A 15,377-nucleotide genomic window follows, 5' to 3' on the forward strand; every position below is an offset into this window, starting at 1 on the left:
ACAAATGTTGTTCTGTCCCGTCGTGGGACAAGAAATTCAGCCCCAGCCCTCCCCTGTGCACCCCGCTTTCCGCCCCCCAGCCACTCTCCTCCGCGGGTCCCCGGTGTGCAAGGTGGGGAGCAAGGCTTCCTTGGTGCGGGGAGAGGGATGCTGGAGAGGAGCTTCGGCTGGCCTGCTGCTGTCCCTGCTGACTCTCCCTGGGCACGGGGTGGGTGTTTCTGCACCTCTAACGCTGTACCTGGCCTGCACCTTTCCTGATGCTAGAGCAGATCTCACGGCAGCCTTTGGCAGGGTCTTTAAAGGAGGCACAACTGCGTTTTCATTCTTGATTCCTCAAGTCCCCCCGCTGCTTCGGTAGCCGGGGGAGGGGGGCGTCAGTAAGCCGCCAGCACTGTGAGGGGCTTGTCGGACCCTCCTTTAGCTCGGTGCAGCCTTGGCCGAAGCGGGGTCGGGAAGCCGGTAAGGCGGCAGCAGCTCGGCTCCGGGCGGTGGCTCAGAGCCGCGCTCCGCGGGCCGGCGGCTGAGGGCTCACCGCGGGCATGGCTTGCCCTCTACTGGCAAAGCCACCCGTAGCAGGGAGGTGCCGGAGCCCTCTCCGACAGCCAGCCCGGTAACTTACCCCGTTCAAATGCAGGGCTACAAGGCGCTAGGTAAAGGTACAGCTGCTTTTTGAGCGGGAGGATGCGGCTGCCTGCAGGCGTAGCGGTAAATGACTCCATGGCCAGAATAGCTAGAGCGGTGCGGGACCCGGTGGGACGCCGGGGCTCACGTCAGCCCCGACCCCCGGCCACACAGGGGTATCGTCCAGGATTCACCTTGTGAAACATCCACATAAAGGTGTTACATGCCAGAATTCGTAAACTGGACCTGAAAAGTCAAGCACCACCTGTCAGACCTGAGTTATCAGGTGTCTAGAGATAAGGTACGGCAAATATTAGGAATTCACATTAGATCCCAAGCATGAGAAACCATTAGTTATGTTCTATCACAGCATAGCATGCACACCAGAGAGGAGAGCTAGTGCTGGAGTCATGACATGACCAAAACCCGCTGGAAATCGAGCATCACTGTAACGGGACAGAACATACAGTTCAAGTTACTTTTATTACCAAAAGCTATAGTTTGGGTATAGCACATTGAATGAAAGTCGTGTTGGCCAGTCAAACCAGAGCCTCTTTTGAATAAATGAGCCTATTGCCTTTCTGAGGAAGAGTCTCAGGCTCCTATTTGCACATGCAATACTGACTGTCCACAAGATCTGATCACAGATGTCAGTTCCTTGGAGGACTTACACCCAGCAGTCAAAACCCAGGGCACTCTGCGGCAGATGCTCTGCCAGGGCTGGAGACTACCTGAGGCTGGTTCTCTCTGCTTTTGCAAAGAACTATTGTCAGCAGCCCCTCCACAATGGCAGCTCTAAAAGCTTTTGTAGGAGATAGAGAAACTCTCCAGTGATATATTACTTGGTATTAGTCAATACCTATTGCTCAATTCTATTTTCTGAGGCACATATTTCAGAGCCAAATGCCAGAGACAAGGCAGTCAGTGCAAGTCAGAAAGCCTATAAACATTATAATAGACTGGAGTCTCAGCTACTTAAGTAGGCAGCACTCTGCCATTTTACACCAAGCTCCAGTTCTGATAGGTATTTGCAAATGCAGTAGAAAAGGCCAAAGGCAGAGCTACATCTCACAGCAAGGCCCAGAAGCTTCAAGAAGATGGATATGTATCTTAATAGGACCTTAATAATTCAGTCCCAGAAAGCTGCTGTTTGAAATAGAAGTCAGCAGGAGTTCTAAGCACAGACGTGCAATAAGAATAAAACCTTGATTCTCACTTTACCATGGAAGGCAGAAGGGGCAAGAGTATTTGTGAGACAGGGGATGTGAGGAGCTGTGAACCAGTAAAGACTGTGGACTGCTTAAATTCTAGCAGAATGTGGTGGCGTGGTTAGGGCTGTCCAGGGAGGCCACAGAGGGAGAATATGGAGGCTCCCTGCTCTGGTTCTAGGACAGGATCAATAACTGTATCAGAGAGAGGCAGCTTGTAATTCTGGTAACTGGGAGTCAGAAAAAAATGTTAAAAGAGCAAATAAAAGGGCAAAAGGACCTGCAGTAAGTTTTGGTAAATATGCAACAGGCTGGAGGCGTTGAATGCCCTGGATGCTGGGCAGGACAGCATCTGAAGGCCCAAACACGCCATCTCTGGGTGGGAGGGTGAAAGTGGTCACATCCTCAGCTTTCTGCCCGCCCTCCCTGAAGGACTCCAACCCTGCAGAAGGGATCACCCGTCCCTGCCATCCTCAGCCAGGCACTGAAGCACCCAAGGAACAACAGGTTTGAGCACTGCCCTGCCACCCTCCGATGGAGAGGATAATCTCAGGCAGAGGAGACAGATACACAGCTCTTGCCAGTAACATCTCAAGATGCCACAGGGGTTTATCTGTAGGAGTACTGTGAGATCAAAGGCAGATCAGGCAGAGGAAAGGATGGGTGGAGAGAAGCAGAGTGGTGGCAGAAAGTGATACCAAGTGGAACAGAAACTCAAATTCCTCACAGTCCAGGGCTGAGGGGCAGTGAGGAGCAGAGGAGATGAGTTGAGAGAGCTGATAATCTTGAAAGGGGGAAGAAGTGTGGCGCCTATGTTTTCATAACCACTGCAGGGAAGAGTGCAAGACATTAGAGTTACGCAGGACTAAAAACAAAATCAAGAAGCCCCAGAGTTAGAAAGCAGTCGTGACTATTCTCAGAGCATCCTTTATAATGCAGAGTATTATATAGCAGAGCAGGACATTAAAGTGAGGTCCTCCCACAGTAAAGTCTTGCAAGACTGTAGTGAAACATGAGAGTTAAACACACTGGAGGTGAGGAGCAGAATAGTGCTGCCCAGAGCCCCACAGCAATGCTGCCAGGAAGCCACCGCTGAGCCTTGCCCACAGCCTCCAGCTTCACCTCTCTTTGCTGTGGAATGTGACTGGTGCTTGCCTCCTCCCGGCTGCCATCACCTTCCTGCGTCACACCTCCACTGTGCTCCTCTTCTGCTTTTCTGTGTTCTCTGCTGTCACACATTTAGGGAGGAAAGTTTCCCTTCACTTACTATTCCTCCTTTTTTTTTATAGACACAAAAAAGTTACAAAAAGGAGGTGGTGAGAGCAGCTCTGTTGCAGTCTGAGAGACAAAGAGAGCTGCACTGTAAGGGTGAAGCTCCAAAGTACCAAAAGCAAGGAAGAGGCTGAATTACGGCCTTCAGCAAATACACCAGTCTGCCATAGACTGTGAACATGGTGACCAGCTTATCTTCGTTGCCTTTGTTACTGACGGCAGCACCTTACTGCCTGCGCTTGCAGCAGCCCTGTCTGCCACACGCCCCTGTCCCGGGCAGGCAGGACCATGTGCTTCAAGCGGCACATCTCTGACTGCCTCCTGTTTCAGTCAATCCAATCATAACCTAGTTCTTACTTTTGTCTTCACTATCAGAGTCCTAATGAAACAAAACTACGTCAACTTCTTTAAAGACGCATTCAGCCTGATATTAAGTCTGCCTCTTTAGCTCCACTTGGAGAGCCTGAAAGGAAGACTGATAATGCACAGAAGAATGTCCTTCCTCCCCCAAATGCAGATTTTAAACTCACTTTGTTCTAACCATGGGAGTAACAGAAGGGTGGGCATTAGAAACCCAATTAAGGGAAACTGCTGCTGAACACTTAGCAACTGGCTATTAGCGTGACAAAAATCAGACACAAAAATCCGCATCAATTAGTATCCCTGTTGTTCTCATTTCTTGCATTGCTAAATAAATACAGGTTATATTCATCTGAATTGCATTCCCAAAAATAAAGCTGGAGTCAAGCTCTGTGCCAAAGTAAGGAGGACCCTTTGAGCTGCTGTTTTCCCTGCTGTGCCATGTCCAGCCAGCACCATTTCATTTGACGCCCTCTCTTTGCCCTTCCTGAAACCCTCAGGTTAAAACAACATTGGCTAAATCATGACGCAAATGCCAACTGAAACAGTTCTATTTCCAGTAGCAGGAGGTGCCACTCAATTCAGCCCTGAGAAGCCTGGTGCAGGATTTCTCTGCCCATCCACCCAGCAGCTCTGTCTGTCCCCCTTGCTGTGGCAGAAATGGCACTCAGACACCCAAAGTTGCCTTCTGTGCAGCAGATAACATTTCTGTACTGTTAAAGCAAAAAGGGAGCTCAGTAGGTGGGTGAAAGAGAGACAGAAATAGGGTAGAAGGAGAAGGGAATGTTACCCCCACAAAGATGAGAACAATGCCAGCACTGGCTGAAGATGCCCAGGTGAGCCTTCCTCTTGAGCATTGCATGTCTTCTCCTCTTCCCGCCACTCCTGGGGAGTCAGCAGACCACTCCAGCACCAAAGGAGCTCAAGATCATCTCTACTGACATGCTTTTCAATTCTCTCCCCAAAAATCTGAACTCACCTTTGCCTCTCCTGCTCACACTATTTTCCCCTGTGTTTACAAATAAATCTAGAGAGTAGCAACAGCAAGATGTACTAAGCTGTTGAACAAGGCAAAGTGGAGTGAAAAGAGGACAAAATGGAGAGGAGCCCAAAAAGCTAGCAGGGAGGAAGGATGAGAAATGAGCAACCAGAGTGAAAAGCAGCAAGTGGATCCGAGCATGAACCCTGCAGTGAGAAAAGCTGGCCCCAGCATCACGCTGAAGGAACAAGGTGTGACGTGCCAGGAAAAAGGGATGTGGTAATGAAGGCTGAGGACATGCTGATTGACAGGCACTGGCACCGCTGAACACCCACATGTGAAAAACTGTTCTCACTGTCCTCTCTACTGGTTTGCTACTTGACAAGCCAAGGAGCCCAGCTGGTACTGCAGAGGTGCTGGGAAGCACTGGGGTGGGGAGTAGGCGCAGAGAGAGCCCAGAGGCTGAGGTGCACCTGAAGTCTAAGGAGCAGATATTCGGCAGGAGAGCAGGAGCCTTCAGGGACACCCCCTCTACAAGACAGTGCTGTCAGGATTCCTCTCTCTGCTGAAAGGGGCCCTCTCCATCCTTCTTGGGAATTCTGCAACAGTGCTCATACTTTCATTCCTAAAACCTGGTACCTTGCTCCAGAAACAGATCACTATTTCCAGCATGCCCAGCTCATGGTTTTTCACTGTGCACAGAAAACAAGTCTCTCCATGGCCTACTCCATCCCTGACCATCCTGCAGGAACACTTGGATGAGGAATATCTCACCGTGGATGACTGAGATTTTTCCTTTCTGATTTCAATGACGTAATTACGAAAGCACAAATGACATGGCTTTTTCAGCTCCTTCCCTCTTTGCTGGCACATCTGGAGCAGTCCTGCACACTACATTTGTGTCAGGGATTTACTTCATTTGTGTTGAAAGGAGTTGTCAGAAATCTGGACATGGAAACTGTGCCAGGGTCCTACCTTAATCCTTAAAGCTACACAGCTGCCGCAGGCTCCTTCAGCACAGATTGCTTAGGAATGGGGTGGTATGCAATTGACTTACCACCAACAACCAGCGGGGATTGGCAGATAATATGTCAGGAGATACCTTCAGCTTATAAAGCGTGTTTCTTCCAGAAGATCCCCAATGCCCAGTACAAAAACTGGCCAAAATGATTAATTCTCGTGCCATTTGATTAAAAGACCTGTGCCTTCTCAGCTGTGGGGCAGGTGATAATCCTGAATAGGAACACACACGCCAACTCTGAAGGAAGTGAAATAAATGGCAACCTATTCACTACAAATTGTGAAACACGTAATTCTGTCACCAGTCCCCGTGGCTCTTATCACAATATTGAACTTACTGGACCATTACCAAGAGCAATCCAACAGCTGATTCAGAAAGTACAATAACTCATTCACGAGCGTCTCATTTCTTCCAACCTTAACAATTAAGATTGGGATTCTTCAGGGGAATTCAATGGTGCTAAGCTCCTGTTTGCCACAGAAATTCCCTTTTGTATTACAAAGAGTAATGGTTACAAACCATGTCTGGACATGGCAAACGTGGGAAGCAGAGCAAGTTATCAGTAAGAGCCATGCAACACCTACGGCCAGAATAAGTTGGTGAATTTGCATGTCCAGCTGTAACACTCATGAAAGCATCCCCATTGGAAAAATCACACTTACTTCAACAGAGTGTTTTCTGTCAGCAGAAGGCAGTATTGTGGACAGTGTTACACTGCAGGAGTCCAGTAGACCTCAATACACAAGACCATCTCTTCTGGCTTTCTCTTGAACTTTGCCCTTAACACAAAAGCCTTAGGAAATACTAGACATACCCCTGTGCAAATCATCAGATAGTATCCTGTTTGACCCCTTAAGAATAGAGAAAAGGAGCAGAAATGAACCATATTTCTCAATCCAGCTTCAGAAAGCATTCAATTATACAAAGTGCTGCCCTATCCCACACTGGATTCTTGCTCCAGTACATAAAATAATGTGCAAGACTTGTTCAGCATCCAAAACTGAAGCCATCATATTTTACAGATGTTGGAAGTTCATTTATAAGCATCCAGAAATGATAGAAATGAAGGAAAGAGCTGCAGCCAGCAATAAAGTATCCCAGCATACATTCTATCTTCAGAACCAAGGAAAAAGAAAAGGAAAAAGTTGATAAAAAAAAACCCCCAAACATAGAGAAATAGGGCCAGGAAGGACCTTAAAAGGTCATCGAGGCCATTCTCCTTGTACAGAGCAGGATTATGTCTCCCTACAGCAGATACTTGTCCCACATGCTCTTCACTGGCACCCAGCGCAGGGACCCCACAGCTTTCTAGGGCAGCTCTTCCCAGCAATCTGAATACTGTACCTTATTATAAACAGTAAGCCAAGTCTTCTTTAGTGCAGCCTAAACCACTTATTCCTTGTACTACCTGCCAAGGACAGAGAGCACATTTTTCTTCTCACAACAGCTTTCTATACATTTGAAGATTTGCATATGCCATGTTCCTCTCTTTCCCCCCACTTAGGCGTCCCCAGGCTAAGCTACCCTTGGTTATTTCAGGTGGTGTTCTGGAGATCATTGTCTTTGTTCTCCTCCAGACTCTTTCCATACTGCAGTGCACGAATACAGACACCACACTATACCTCAGGCCCTGCTTGCCTGATTTTATGTATCTTGCAGACTGGAAGGTGGTTTATACCTCTGAATGTGCTGTTTTTCTGCAACAGCAACACACTGGGACATACCCAGAAAAGCTCTCCATAACAAAGAAGCTTATGTCCCTGTTACAAACATATAGGATACTCCAGAAGATGTTCCCGAATAGCTGTCTAGCTAAGGCAGTCCAAATTCCTTTGTGGGAGGAGACTGCGCTGGCTCAAGAAGGAGTTTAGGAGGACCAGCATCACCATGAAAGCTATGTTTGACAGGTAAAGTGCCAGCGACCACGTTTGGCTTGTAGCACACAGGATGGACTCTCAGACAACCTGCAGTGTGCTTTCTACAGGCCGTACTCCCATCAGCTGCTCCGCAGCTGCGTTCCTGAGGTGGGCTTTCCAGACTGGATGCACACAGCTGTTCTTTTCAGCACTGAGTGTCATCTCATGTTTTTCCAGAAAGCTACTTTTCACTTTCTGTACACTCGTACCTTGAGACAGAAGAGATCACATTTCAGCCAGTATTGTCTCTTACTGCTTTTTCTTTTGTTTGTCTATGCTGGAGCCACTTCTTTTGGTATTCTCAGCACTTAAGAAAAAAAAGGTAAAAAAAATTTAAAGGAATTACCGATTCTGTTTAACTCTTTTTCCTTTAGGCTTCCTCCCTAAATTTACAGACTGGACCATGCAGAGTGAGGGCCGTTTCCCGGTTTCTGAAATGCCCCAAATCCTTTTGGGGACTCAGAAGCAACTATTTCCCTATTCTCAGCTAAAATTATGAGAACCATTCTCATAATCCCTCCCAAACCGAGGTGAATTTTTACTCAGCCTGAGCACTAATCAACTGTTGGCACAACCCATAGAAGACCCTTGTGACCCTTTCAGCTGCTGTTGTATTTGACCTATGAATGAACAAGTACTGGGAAGGATCTCCACCCAGGTTATACCCAGGAAAATGTTTTCTTAATGCTAGACATGGGTTTGTGGTACAGAGGAGGTATTTTGGCAGAGAGACCAGCCTCTGTCCAAGCAGATTTGGGAAGTCAAACATACAGGAGCCAAGACTCAGTTCTCACATTAAAATCAATCAATTAGGCTTCTTAATCATCTCATTGCAACATTCTGGTTGTGCTGCCAAGCTGGGCTGGTCAACAGATTTTGTTTTGCCTCCAATATACAATGGGACAAGCACAATGGGCTGCAACATCCCACCTCTTCTGGGAGCTGCCAGGGCCTCTTCCTTCGTGAAGACAGATGGATGCAAAATCAGGGCAGAGAGCAGAGCGAAGAGAATGAGCAGTCACAGCATTCCCATCCTCTTGTCCAAATTTTCTGCCTCCCAAATTGCTAAGGCGTGAACTAAAATGAACTTACACAGACCGCTAAGAAGCAAGGGATGCTTAGACAGAAATGGAGAGCCAGTGTCATGGAGCAACAATCTGTGCTAAATGAGAAGAAACATGCAGGAAAACAAAGCTGACTGGCAAGGACCAAGGGGACAGTCCCACTTTATGCCCTGTATGGTGTGTGCTTTCCAGAAACGAGGAATCTCCGCATACCTGCGCTCCCCTGTGAATCCAAGCCCCTTGTGAAAATGTCTTTCTGGGAGTCACTCAGCCTGCAGCCCCCTCTCTCACCAGATTTGCACTGTGAAAGCACCTCCAGCAGGGGCCAGGACCCCAGCAGAGACTGAGCACCACCACTGAGACTTCAGATTTGTACTCCACAGAACGCCTTTGGCATGGGCCTTTTACCGCTGTGTAATGCATTATTGTGTGAGTTATCACTGCAAGCATCAATTCAAAAACCTGAAGTTAATCAGATTGCAAAATGGTGTCTATGGAAAAGAAAGAGAGGAGAAATTTTGTTTATTGGGTAGTGTTGCTCTGAGTAGAGTTCTTATTCAAAAAAACATTTGGAAGAAAGTAGCTTTGGTGCCTGATTCTGCAAGGTCCTGAACAGCATCACCTCTCCTCAAAGCAGAGCAATAAGCCATGACATTAGTACATGGCAATCTGACCTGAAAGTATTCCTCTGTCCCTAGACACCTCCAACCCCACAGTACATCCTTCCGTGGTCAGAAACCATTAGCCTGTCAGAAGCTATTATCACTGGTTTTCAGCATGACACCTCTGTAATGAAACAGGTTGCAGCTGCGCCCAAGAGTTTGGCTTAGCTTAGCACAGCAGGAGATGCTGGAAGCAGGGGGTTAACATGTCGGAGTAACCACAGCCCTTCAACTTCCCCTTGCAGCCAAACACAGAACCTGCCAAGTGCTGTGTTCCAATAAAACGTAACTCACACAATCTGTAAGTGTAATAAAATAGCTGTTAACAATTCTGTAACTCTCTCTCTTTAAGCTTGTAAAAGCCCGAAGGTCAGCTGGAAGTCAAGCTGCATTTCTTTGGGAGGAGAGTGGGCCAGTCCTGGGTGACCAGTTCCTGTCCTGTACTTGGTCCTCTGAGGTTTCTGAAGGGCAAGGTGGGGTTCTGCCTTACCCCCATTACAGCAGAGCAAACGGACCCAAAGAGTATGTGACCAGCAGGGAGCAGGAACCAAAGGACCTTGCTGTTCCAAAGCTGCTCAGATCTGCCCTTTCATCAACAGCAGCACTGGGTGAACATCTCAGTTTAGTGGTTTGGGAAAAACAAGCCAACTGTTTCCCTTCTCTGGGCTTGATGCTGGAGACTCTGAAGACCATGCAGTGAAAACAGAAGCAAGTCCAAACCCTGACCCTCCAGGTAAGGTTGTCTTAAAATGACATGGTGACCTCCAGGCTCACTGGGGTTTAGATCTGGGTACACAGACCCAGGCACTGCGCTCCTGCAGTCTTGTACATTGAAATGTAAGACCACTAATCAAGGGGCAAAAGCATCTCTGTCACGTACAAAAGGGGGTGACCAGGATGGATGCAGAGTGGGAGAACAACAGTAGGGGAGGCTGAAAAAATTCATCACCATTCTCTCATCACAAGGCACTCCATTTCTAGTTTGGCAAACCAAGTGAATTTATTTGTCATCTCCAGGGTCAAAACCCCACTCATTTAATCACCAAGATTTGGAGGGACAGAATGTGTCAACACTTAGAGTAAAACCAACCAACATGAAAACAATGTTTTCCCCAGTAATTTCCCAATCGTGTCCCCACGTATATCAAATTCTTGAAAGAAAAAGCATCCAGGCAGACCAGACAGAGGGCTGAGCAACACTGCAGAAGCAGCCCTGCTGAAGTCAGCAGTTGATGCAAAATGGTGTAATCTACTCCAGTCAATAGTAGCAAGACTGAAGCCTATGTGGCTGGATCCTACTATTGTTTTAGCAAATGCTATGATATTTCTATTTTATTTTACATAAACCCTCTGTTTATCTCGGCTAAGAAAGGAGGGAGTCAAAGAGGGGAAAAAAAGAAGTGCACTAGCCTGCATGATACAGGATGATACAGGAGTACTCAAAACCCTGCTCCTTCTTAACAGGCTTTTGCTTGTCATCATTTCACAGTAGCTGGGGCCAGGGTCTCCAGGGACAGGTTGGGGTGAGCACTGTGAGGAGGAAAGGTGAGGCTGAACACCAACAGCAGCAGAGCATCGCCCTTCCCTCCAGGCGCTGCAAGCCCTGTGCATAGAGGAAATTCTATGGAATAGACATACCTGAAGCACACACACCAAATATTAACTTTTTAAAGTTTTTTGCATTCTAATTTTTAAGAAATCCCGTTTCCCAAGACATCTTTTGAAGAAAGGGTAAAACAGAAGCTCAGACAACAGTAAGAAGCACAGATAACAGTAAGAAGCACAAGTAGTACCAAAAAAATACAGTGAAACATATTCAGTTTCTCACCCAGCCGTATGTCTTCAGTTCAGCTTTAATGAGGAAAAAGTTTGAGTTCCCTGGGGCTTTGGTTACAAGAAACCAGCTGTAGTACTGGAAGAAGATGGAGCTTTTCCAGAGGGAGCTGGTGGGGTTTGTTCCTAGTGAAGAACTACAGAAGTCCAAAAGATTGGCCTCAAAACAACCCTCTGTTGTTCTCTTCCAGGAAATGCCATGGAAATACAATTAAGGTGTGGGTGGTGAAGAGAAGGGGAAGCTGCACATTAGCCCACAGAACAACCCCCATGATGCCACAGACAAGCACTGGCATCCTTTTGCCTTCATACACTAGCTATCCAGGAGATACCCACTGCAGAAGGGATGATGTTCTCAGCTTTGAGACAGCATAACCCCTTCTCCTGCCTTGGAGAAAAATGCTAGAGGAGATGAAACTTGTCCCTAGCTCACTCCATCTGGTGCAAGCCTGGAGGAACCCTAGTTCTGGTGCCGCCCAGAATGTTTCACGGGCAGAGCACCAATGGCAGGTTTGTGACTGCAAGTACTGGTAGTGCAAGGGCTGACAGTCACTATGGAGTGAAGGAACACGCTGTCACTGGGCTCTCAGCTAGAGATATAACCAGAGCAGAGAACAAGGGAATTGCCCTTCAACAACAAGAGGTTTTATGAAACACTGAGCAAAGGAGGCAAAGAGCAGCAGGGGAAACAAATTAAGCAGAGCAAGATGAGGCCATCACAGTCAAAACTTCAGCAAGAAGATCATATGACTGCAGCGGATGACAAAATCCTACCTGGAAGAAGAGAAACTGCACAACTGAAATATCCCAGCAAGGCACTTCTGGTGCAGGCTGTTACCTGGCCTGAAGAAGGGACATGATCTGGGAACAGAAATGAAGATGCAAGACATAGTAAGAATCTTAAGACATATAAAAGTGGGGGTGAGAAATAAAACAAGCCTCAAATATTGAAAAGGAAGAGTAGTATTTCAAATAAAATGGTCTGGATGGTTCAAAATGGACAAAATGAGCAGATTGGTCTCTTAGAGCCACTGCAGTCTACTTCTACATCAGTTCAAATGCATTAATAATCTCTGAGCTTTACATCAATATTGAAAACCAGATTCAGTTAAAAATATATCCTGTTATTAACAACTGTCCTGTCAGTCATCCCAGAAAATTCCACAAAATGGAAAAACACATAGAAAAATGGTATTTAATGACACTGAATCTAACTTCACAAAGAACTTCAAGCCTGTGCAGAATTCAAGTATGTAACAAAATGAACAGGCAAATTTGATTTAATTTTAACTTTTTCATCCCCTTTGGGAAGTTGTAGAATCTCACAGCTTCCTCTGAATTTAGGGGGCTTAGGATACACTGTTTATTAAGATATTTCTCATTTACGCATGCTTTGCTCGAAGTATATTAAAAAAAAAATCAAATCATTGCAAAAGTACACCACAACTATGTTAGATTCCCAGGTAGAAACACTCTCTTGAATAACTGTATAAGTGAATTAATCCCTCCCACTCTAAAGAGAAAGCCTCATAACCTCTGCTATGAAGAGGTATGAAATATGAGGTTATATTAATATTTCTACTTGTCAACTAGGGAAGCCATTGCTGTAAAAAATGTGTTTAACAGAATTTCCCTTGTGAAAACTCTTGTAATAATCCAAATCCCAGCAGAGCTGAACAAGGCAGTATGAAATAGTAGAACATCATTAAAAATATATTTTTAAACAACTATTTAAGAAGTTAATGGTAGGTTTCTTTTAGGTGGTCCTCATCTAAAACTATGTATAACTGCACAAGCCTGGAGCAGGTTTAAGCCTCTCTACATCTCAATGTTTTCATATTAGGTCCTACAAAATCATGGGCACACTGGATGTCACCAGAAGTTATTCTGGTGATATGAATAGCTTCACTAAAAATAGTAGCAGCTATTTGTGTCAATGCATGATAACAGCAACCTGTTTTCAAAATACAAAATGCTGAATAAGCAATCTGTAGCATGCCTGAAACAAAGTCTCTTACTAAGCACTATTCAGGAAAGGTGCTGGAATGCATTCTCTACTGCACAAGACAGGTTTTTGTGAAACTCAGGTCACCATTTTGAGTTTCACAATGCCATGAAGATTTGTCACGCGAAATTGCAAAAGCGCATAGCAAACTCCCACGAACCAGCTACCAAAATGTTGCCTTTTGTTCAATAAACTATTCCAAATTACACCTCTAATCCCAGGTAGCTTGGAACAACTGCTGCCATTTCAGATATAAAAATTAAAAAATAAAATGTCAGAAATCTACACCTAACATATAAACTCCACTTATATTGGTCAAGGATGATCAGTACTGAAACTAGGTAATAGAGAGCGAAACAAGTTCAAACATATTCATTAACAATTAAGGGAGAAAGCCATGCATGTTAGCTAGCGAAAAAAAAACGAGGCTTATAAAGTCTCTGCTAGAGAGATTCCTGCTCCTTGGAGCTTCCTCAGCTACTACAGCACAAAAAACTCCAGTAAAGAAGCACCGGCTGAAGCAGAGGGGCTTTTTACCAGGCTGTGCACTAGTCTGTCACTGCTGAGCCAAACACAGCACTGCACCAGCTCAGATGCTGTGTTCTCCCCTGGGCAGGCACCAAACACAGCTTCAGCTGCCGCAGAAGCAAGGCAGATTGTCCAGAGAGAGAGAAAGCACACACAGAGAAAGAGCCTGTGTCGGTCCATGTACCAGTACCAGGCAGAGGGCTGCCAAGCACCTGAGCTGTCCCCTGAACCATGGGAGATCCCAGCCTGGCACGCTGCTCGGGACCTGCAGTGAGGACATGTGCCTGTTCACACATCTCCTGCAGGGGAGCCTGCAAAATCCTCATGGAACAACTATGGAGTTCAGGAAATGTTCCAAACTCATCATATGGCGGATGAGGACAGCCGAGCTGATTTTTCCTCATTCTTGAGAGGTTTGGTGTCTAAAGAAACCATCCAGGGCAACAACGGCAGCTCAGTGTTAGTTTAACAGGCAGTAGTAGGTGAAGAGGAATAGCATCTCCTTGGAGACAGTCCTCAATTTGTATTCCAAACATATTAAAGACAACTGCTTGCTTTGGGATCGGTGCTTTGTTTTAAATCTGTTATGGAGATCATGGTTGATAATTAGGTCTTTACTCGTGCGTACTTTAAAATTCAGGTAGCAGTTAATACAGCAGTTCGGTAGTTAGGATTTTGTTCAACTGCACAGCAGGTAAACATTCATAGAGATCAAATTCCAGAGGAAAGCATACATGCATTCAAACCTCAGAAAATACATGTCCAACTCAGAGTAGTCTCCATGTCCTGAGCCCTTCTTTCTGCACATGTACCTTGGAGTTTTAAAGGCAGGTAGTCTTCACCATTTGAGCTTACTGCTGCCCCGAGTTACTTTGACCTGCCCTTGCCTGGCCCCTTGGTGTGAGTCTCTTCAGCCTGGCAAGTCAGCAGACACAGTTACTGGGGGGGGGGGTGTCTGCTGGGGCTTTGCTCTCTGAACTGCTACAAGGCTGGCAAGGACTTCACAGGAGCACATCAGCCAGAGCAGGAAAGCAGTAAGGGTTATTCCTTTTGTAGGGAGTCAGATGTCAGATAAGCTCTCCCACTGTGTGAAGCCTCACACTCACCATGTAACTCTTTCAGTGAAACCACCTATGAAGCAAATGAGTCCTTAGGATCTTGTCCTACCACTACTGTGTTACATATATGCACTCTGCACACACACACATCCACACACCCTGTCTCTAATTGTTCAGGTGAAGAGTTGCCAGGGGACACGAGAACAAAATATGTAACAAATTAATTTTTGCTTTTCTTCTTATTAAGGGAAATTCAGACACCATCCTAGGTCAACATGAACTCTCAGAATTTTTATCCTAAAAAGAGAATTGTATCAGGAGGTTCAGTTATCCATGTTTCTACTGGTATGTTATTGCAAGCAGCAAGGCAGTTTTATTTAGCAAATGAAGACAGGGGCATGCTGTCAGTGGTGTAACAGCTTTCCCACTTTAAAAAAAAAGATGGAAGACTTACTGTGGAACTGAATCCCTAACAAGAAGAAAAAGTTCAATTAAACCTTTCACAGTGTGGAAGAAAAAGCCTTTACTCCGATGATGCAGAGCAGCAGCTAAAGGAAATGGGATGGAGCTCACAGACATCAGAGCTCCTTGGCACCATCAAGTGGTCCAGCCTTGATGACAACACATTCACCTTCTGTAGCACCATCTGCCACAGGCTTCGGTCACTTTGCCAAACAACTCTTCCAAGTACACAGTTTTCTGCTGCTAATGAGGATGCATCTAGCAGAAGGACAGGAACCCAGTCAAACTCCAACAGCACCCCGATTACACCGAAAAAAGATCCAATCACAGATATTTTTTTTTTGGACAGAGAAGCATGAAAGATCTTGGCAGCAGATCTGCCTAGCCA

The sequence above is a fragment of the Strigops habroptila genome, chromosome 1 (assembly GCF_004027225.2).
Source record: "Strigops habroptila isolate Jane chromosome 1, bStrHab1.2.pri, whole genome shotgun sequence".
Lineage (NCBI taxonomy): Eukaryota > Metazoa > Chordata > Aves > Psittaciformes > Psittacidae > Strigops > Strigops habroptila.